The sequence below is a fragment of the Crocuta crocuta genome, unplaced genomic scaffold (assembly GCF_008692635.1).
Source record: "Crocuta crocuta isolate KB4526 unplaced genomic scaffold, BGI_CrCroc_1.0 scaffold339, whole genome shotgun sequence".
NCBI lineage: Eukaryota > Metazoa > Chordata > Mammalia > Carnivora > Hyaenidae > Crocuta > Crocuta crocuta.
Window position 1 is genome coordinate 6,053,837 of NW_027530357.1, and position 6,864 is coordinate 6,060,700.

The 6,864-nt window shown below is 42.2% G+C and overlaps 1 long non-coding RNA gene across 4 annotated transcripts; it reads left to right on the plus strand.

Moving 5' to 3' along the window:
- The first annotated feature begins 339 nt into the window (after positions 1-339).
- LOC144233203 (uncharacterized) lies at positions 340-5,932 on the plus strand. 4 transcript variants are annotated; one of them, XR_013335623.1, is made up of 4 exons: positions 340-1,131; positions 1,214-1,360; positions 2,286-3,065; positions 4,277-5,932. It is a non-coding gene; the product is annotated as an uncharacterized LOC144233203 (long non-coding RNA). The 4 variants fall into 4 exon arrangements; XR_013335622.1 differs by having other exon boundaries at positions 786-1,131; positions 2,286-2,397; positions 2,931-5,932; XR_013335624.1 differs by having other exon boundaries at positions 786-1,131; positions 2,286-2,397; positions 3,009-5,932.
- Positions 5,933-6,864: the final 932 nt, after the last annotated feature.

A 6,864-nucleotide genomic window follows, 5' to 3' on the forward strand; every position in this document is an offset into this window, starting at 1 on the left:
ATCAGATAAGTTTCCCTTCTGTAAAATGGGGTGAAAAATCTACTACCTCACTTGACATCAGGAAGTTTCTGAATGAGATGAAGCATGGCTGCTACCAATATTAGGAAGACATAATGTGAAAGGGATACTCTACTTATTCCGGATAGATCCAGGAAGAACAATTAGCAGTGGTGGGACAAAGTTACAAGAAGATCGAGTTCGGCTCAATGGAAAGGAAAAATTTCCCACAAATGTCTGCTGATGGGCTAGGTCTTCTTTTTTTTTTTTTTTAATTTTTTTTTAACATTTATTCAGTTTTGAGAGACAGAGAATGAGTAGGGAAGGGGCAGAGAGGGAGACACAGAATCTGAAATAGGCTCTGAGCCGTCAGCACAGAGCCCGACGCAGGGCTCGATCCCACAAACAGTGAGATCATGGCCTGAGCTGAAGTCGGATGCTTAACCAACTGAGCCACCCAGGTGCCCCAAGGGCTAGGTCTTCTCCGGAGATCCTAAGCTCTCTCTCACCAAAGTGTCCAAGACAAGGCACACATGCCACGTTCTTGGATGTTACAAAGGGAATTCAAGGCACTGTGGACAAGCACTGACTTCTGATTCGCATTTCAGATCTCTTATTCTCGGCGTCTCCAAGCTTTTGGTTCTCCAACTCACACGCCTTATGTCTACATAACCGAAGCTTAACTTCACAGAACTATGGGTGGTGGCAGGGAGGCAGGCTGATCTAGAAGTTAAAGTGTCTGACTTTGGAAACACACCTTACGGCAACAGTAAGGAAATTGCATCACTCCTCTTGGGTTTTCTTTGCTCAGGTTGACAAGAGGCGAACATGCTCTACTCTACCTCCCCGCCCCCACCCGTCCTATCCAGGTAAGGTGGGAGAACGTTCTGGTAATGAAGGGTTGGCTGACTACTGTGATGAGTGTAGGTGTACATGCTAGGGAGCAGGTCCCCTATGTGGAGGGAGAAGACATCGAGTCTCCATCCGAGAAAAGGCAGAAGGGAAGAAGAAGGAGCTGGGAAGCACGCTGACACAGAAGAAGGATTCTTCCAAAGCACTGAGTGGAGAACAGGAAGGAGCCAACGTGAGAGAGAGGACTCGCCTGATGGGAAGGCATCGATCAATTTTTGGGAGGTGACCATACAAACGCCCTCCTCCTTTTGCTCTGTGGGGTCTTCAGTAAAATTTCTGTGGCTCACTAATGCTGCTGTTTCAGGTGGCCATGCTCCGCATCGACCTTGGCATCGGACGAAACAGAGAGACCATCGGGGGCAAGCTGACTTCTGCGTTCCATCTGTCAGAGGAATAAAGTGGCCGGTATCTCACCGGATGCAGAGAGCATCTAACACCCAGCAGGCCCTTGGTGAGAGCTCTTTGGATCTGCAAGTTTCCCCTGGAACGTGAGGGCTGTCTTTTTCCAGACCAGTTATGTTTTTCTCTCTGAGAAATGACCAGGCCTTTCGCGTTTTGTGAGCATCGGGTTTCCCATTTACTTTGGCCTGGAGAGAGAGTGAGCAATGGCCCCTGTGTCCCGGGGAGCTCTCTATTACCTCTCTCCATCTCTTTCCCCCCACCCTGTCACACCAACGCCTCGAGCTAATTTGGACAACTCGCTTGTTTCGCTGCCTGAAATCCAATCCTCTGGAACATTTTCTCAAAGGAGAGAAACACTAACGAAGCTATTGAATGGAAATGTCCAGCCCCGAGAGGCAGGTTTTTGGAAGACAAGGAGACCCTGAAGTCTTCACTGGGATAGTATTTTCCCACCTTATTTCCAGAAATCCTGTGGTATCTCAGCATGGATCTCTCTCTCTGTTTATCTGGGGCAATGCATGGTAGATAGACTAATTGGTGACTAAGACATTGTCCCCTCTTCTAGGGCATTCTACTCTGGGAATGGCTTTAACAGGCCAATTTGAAGTCATGTTGAAGACACAAGGTTTCCTTTCAATGGGAATTTTGGGGGGCGTCCTATGGACAAAGCAATGGCCAAAGCTTACTTAGTAAGCTACTCTCTTTTGTTTCCTTCACCCATAACTGAAAGATATGGACCCCTTGGGTCAGGGGAAGGTAGAGATTTCCAAGAAACAGGGTTGGAAGTTATAGTCTTCCTTCTTCAAGCACTAGTGGTGTGGAAAGCATTGGTCTCCAGGTAACTTGAAAATCAGACCATGTCGTCAGCTGGGGTGAGGATGTGGGGGGATGGAATGCGGGAGGCGGGGGGCATGTAGGTTATGAGTACATTACCCGTGAGTTACAAGTGTCTCACTCCTCATTTCCAAACACAGCAGAGCTCTCTGCTTGAGGCTGCCAGCCTCACAGGCTATCATGTCCTCCAAAGCGTCTTTGCTCCAATATGTGGGCCAATTCTGGATTAAACACCCTGGAAGACCTAACTTGGTGAGTACTTGGAAACTTCTTTACATGGCATCTTGAAATCCAGGGTTTTGGAACCGGAAAGCCAGTCAGAAAGCGAACAGCTACCCCAAGAAGCTTCTGTCTCTATGGGCTGTCACCAGGAATCTGAACGTTTGCCTATAAAACAACAGAGAAATCTGCTCAATGTGGAAATCAGTTTGCTAGGTATAAAAAAACAAACCAAACCAAACCGAAACCAAAAACAATTATAGAGGCATTCTGGGTGGCTCAGCTGGTTAAGCATCTGACTCTTGGGTTCAGCTCAGGTCATGACCTCACAGTTCGTGAGTTCAAGCCCCACATCGGGCTATGTGCTGAGCGTGCACAGCCTGCTTGGGATTCTCTCTCCCTCTCTCTTTGTCCCTCTCCCCACTCTCTCTCAAAAAAAATAAATAAATAAACTTAAAAAAACAGTTATAAATAATAATAATAAATATTAAATGGTAACATAATAAAAACATATCATTACTCGTAATAATATTGTCAATAATTGTTCTTTTTCATCACATCTGTAGAATAGTTAGCATATGCCTGGGTTGGACTGTGAGAAAAATAATGGATAGCATATATAATGAGCACGTGCCGTGTTTCAGGACTGTCCTCAGACCTTCACGTGTATGAAATCATTTCCACGCAGTTCCGTGAGGCAGGTACAAGTAATGTTTTCATTGTATGTTTCTGAACAAATGCTTTGCCCCTTGATCTATGCCGCCGCCATATCATGTACTAACCTGCTGAATAAGGTCTATTTCTGGGCTTCAAGCACATCCTGCGCGCCCTTCCGCCGGTGCACACAATTTGATGGTTGTAGCTCGATTGCATGAGTATCCAGAAAGGCAAATAGTCTCACCTTTGGAAGGAAATTAAGGGCTAATCCCACGCATTTAGCCGTCTAGATGGACTTGGAAACAAGCTACCTTGACACTCTCCCGTCCTTAACCTGCGCCTCACGAAGCCACCACTGGTATTTTGGTTTTGAATTGCATCGTATCTTAAGCAATCTGGAAGAAAGGACATCTCTTACAAGGTTGACTCGCTTCATGTAAGCGTATTTTTTAATGTGCCCATTAAGAAGGTTTGGTAGTTTTCTGCATGTGGGTAGGATATGTGTTCTCTTATGGTTTTCTCTAGGCGTCTTATGAAAGTTGTTGCTATTTGGGGGGAATCTTTTTTATTTTTCTAACCGCTGTTTGTGGCCATTTAAGAAGCTATTGATTTGTGAATGTTTAATTCAGTATCTGGCAACAGGACTGAGCTCTGTATTGGGTTGTGATTTTTTTAATGGTTTCCTTTATGTTTTCAAAGGTAAAATATTGTCATCCACAACTGATATTTTCCTCCTTTTTGGGGCCTATTTATCTATTTTTTATTTTGGCAACATGAATTCTTACAGAGCCTAGGCCTTTCAGGAAAAACGTTAAATGTTAATGGTATCAGTGAACATCATTGTCTTATTTTGATTCCAATAAAAATACTTGTAGTAAGTTACCATTAAATGACACTGTGGATGTGGTTTTGAGATAGATAATCATTAGAATTTTTTTTAAAAGCTATCTTTCCATTCCAAGTTTTATGAAAGGATTTTTGGTGAATGGGTGTCATTTTTTGTTTGTTTGTTTTTGCAATGGCCTTTTATGACTCTATTGGGATTGTTATACATTTCTACTTTGCCTATTAAACAAGCTATTTTATATTGTATTCCTAAACTAAACCCTCCTTGGACCTGACAGATCATCTTTTTAATGTAGAATTTAATATAGCATTTACATTAATTAAGTATTAATTAATAGAGTAGATAAGGGGCACCTGGGTGGCTCAGTCAGTTGAGCGTGTGACTTCAACTAAGGTCATGATCTTGCAGTTTGTGAGCTTGAGCCCCGCGTCAAGTTTTGTGCTGACAGCTCGGAGCCTGGAGGCTGTTTCGGATTCTGTGTCTCCCTCTCTCTCTGCCCCTCCCCGACTCACACTCTGTCTCTCAAAAATGAATAAACATTAAAACATTTTTTAAATAGAGTAGTTAATATAGTATGTAGATTAATTATTAATAAATTAATTAAGTGAGGATTTTGGCATCTGTAACTCTAGGTGAGAGTCTTCTGTAGCTTTTTTTCTGCGCCATTCTTGCTACCAAGTTTATGCTGGCTTCAAAGGATGAAGGAAGAAGGGTTTCACCTTTGCCTATGTTCTGGAACAAATTATATGGCATTGGAATGACCTCTTTGTTCCTTGTGAAAAACTGGCTTTGAAATTGGGCTGCTGAATCTTCCTCGGAGATGATGGTTTTGAATATCGTTCTCTAAGAAACTTGTTCTATGTTAGCTCTCTGCTACCCCGGCCTGTCTGATACTTCCCAGAATATTAACATTTTTGTTGAGATATAAGTTAGGGGTGTGGGTTTGTCCAGGAGACTGTGTATTTTTTAAATAGTCTCATGCAAACCGTGTAGCTGAGAGTTAGGATCCAGAATATGTAAGGAACTCCTACACCTCACCAGCATAAAGCCCAACCCAATTAAAAAATGGGCAGAAGAACTGAATAGGCAATTCTCCAGGGAAGGCATTCAAATGGCCAATGGGTACATGAAAAGGCACTCAACATCGCTAATCTTCAGGGAACTGGAAAACAAAACCACAATGTGATATCATCTCACACCGATGAGGACGACTGTGATCCACATGAGCAGAAGAAGATAACAGGTGCTGGGGAAGATGTGGAGAAAAGGGACCCCTCATGCACTGTTGGTGGGAATGTAAATTGGTGCAGCCACAGTAGAAAACAGTGCGGAGTTTTCTCAAAATATTAAAGATAGAACTATTGTGCGACCCAGCAATCCCACTTTGGGGCATATAACCAAAGAAGTTGAAATCAAGATCTCAAAGAGATAGCTGACTTTCCATGTCCCGGTACCATTATTCACTATATCCAAGACATGGCTGCAATCGAAACGTCCAGCAGAGGGTGAATGGATAAAGAATATGTGATGCTTACATATATTGGAATATTATTCAGCCTTAAGGAAAGATACCACTTAACTGTGGAATCTAAAATAATCAAACTCATAAAAACAAAGAGTAGAACGAAAGTGGCCAAGGAGTGGGGGATGGGACCCAGGGGGTTGTTGGTCAAAGGGTCCTAAGCTTCAGTTATGCAAAATTAATAAGTCCAGAGATGTACTGTATATAGTATATATAAGTATAGTGCCTTATATATAGTATAAGTATATACTATAAGTATACTTATATACTATATATATATAAGAAAAATGCCTATAGTTCACAACACTACATTGTATACTTAAATACTTGCAAAGAGCATAGATCTTATGTGCAGTGTTCTTATCACACACACATGCACACAAATAACGGAGAGGGCTGGGGGAAACTTTTGGAGGCGATGGGTTTATGGCATAGATTTTGGTGGTGATTTCATGGATGTATATTTCAAGTTCATCAGGTTGTATAAGTTAGATACTTATCATTTTCTGTATGTCAGTCATTCCTTAATAAAATGATTTTTAAAACCCTCATGTCTCTCTCTCTTTCTTTCTTTCTTTCTTTCTTTCTCTTTTCTAATATGATAAATAGTTTCTCTATCCTCTCACCTGGATCGATTTTTTAAATATCAGTGTTATTCAATACTCATGGTTGTCAACAACCGCGACCAATCTGCCAGACACCATTCTTAATACTTGACATAGAAGAACTCATTGGAACCTCACAACAACGTCAACAGATGAGGAAATAGAGACTCAGAGAGGTCAAGTGACTTGCCCAAGGTCACCCAGCTAGCAAGTGATAGAGCTAGAAGCCAAGCCCATATTTCCTCCCTACGGAGCCTGGATACAGAGCTGATCCACAATGAATCAACGAATATCTTGAAATTTAAAAGTAGAACAATTGATGTGACTGAAAAGCAGAGGGAGAGTAAAATGATAGCAGAACTGTTAAATAGTGGTGATGGCTTGCCTCCCCCATCTTTCAGGAGAGTTGATCCCAGGGACTTTCACATTCACTTCATTCATTAATCCATTGAACTCACTCTTTTCTAAATATTTATCAAAACTTTATTGTGCTTCTAATAATGATCTGGGCACTAATCCATGGATTTGAGATGCATTAGATAAGCAAACAGACAATAGTCCCTGCCCTGGTGACTCTGACATCTTAGCTATCAGCTTGGAAGCAGGGAGAAGAAGGGGATGGTAAAACTTCCTGCAAAAAAAATAGTGGATAGCATGGCATTTGGGTAAATGGTTAGTTTGATTCAAGTCTGATGAGTGTATTTCTAGTTATCTCTCTATAGATGTTCTCATTCTACAAATGTTTCAGTAACTATCATGTGCTGGTCCTCGGCGTGGGGGACCAAACAAGCCCCAGATGAGGGAGCTGAGGCCATTTTACCGAAACACAATCATCAAATGCTTCTCCCAGAAGGGATGAAATTGACCTC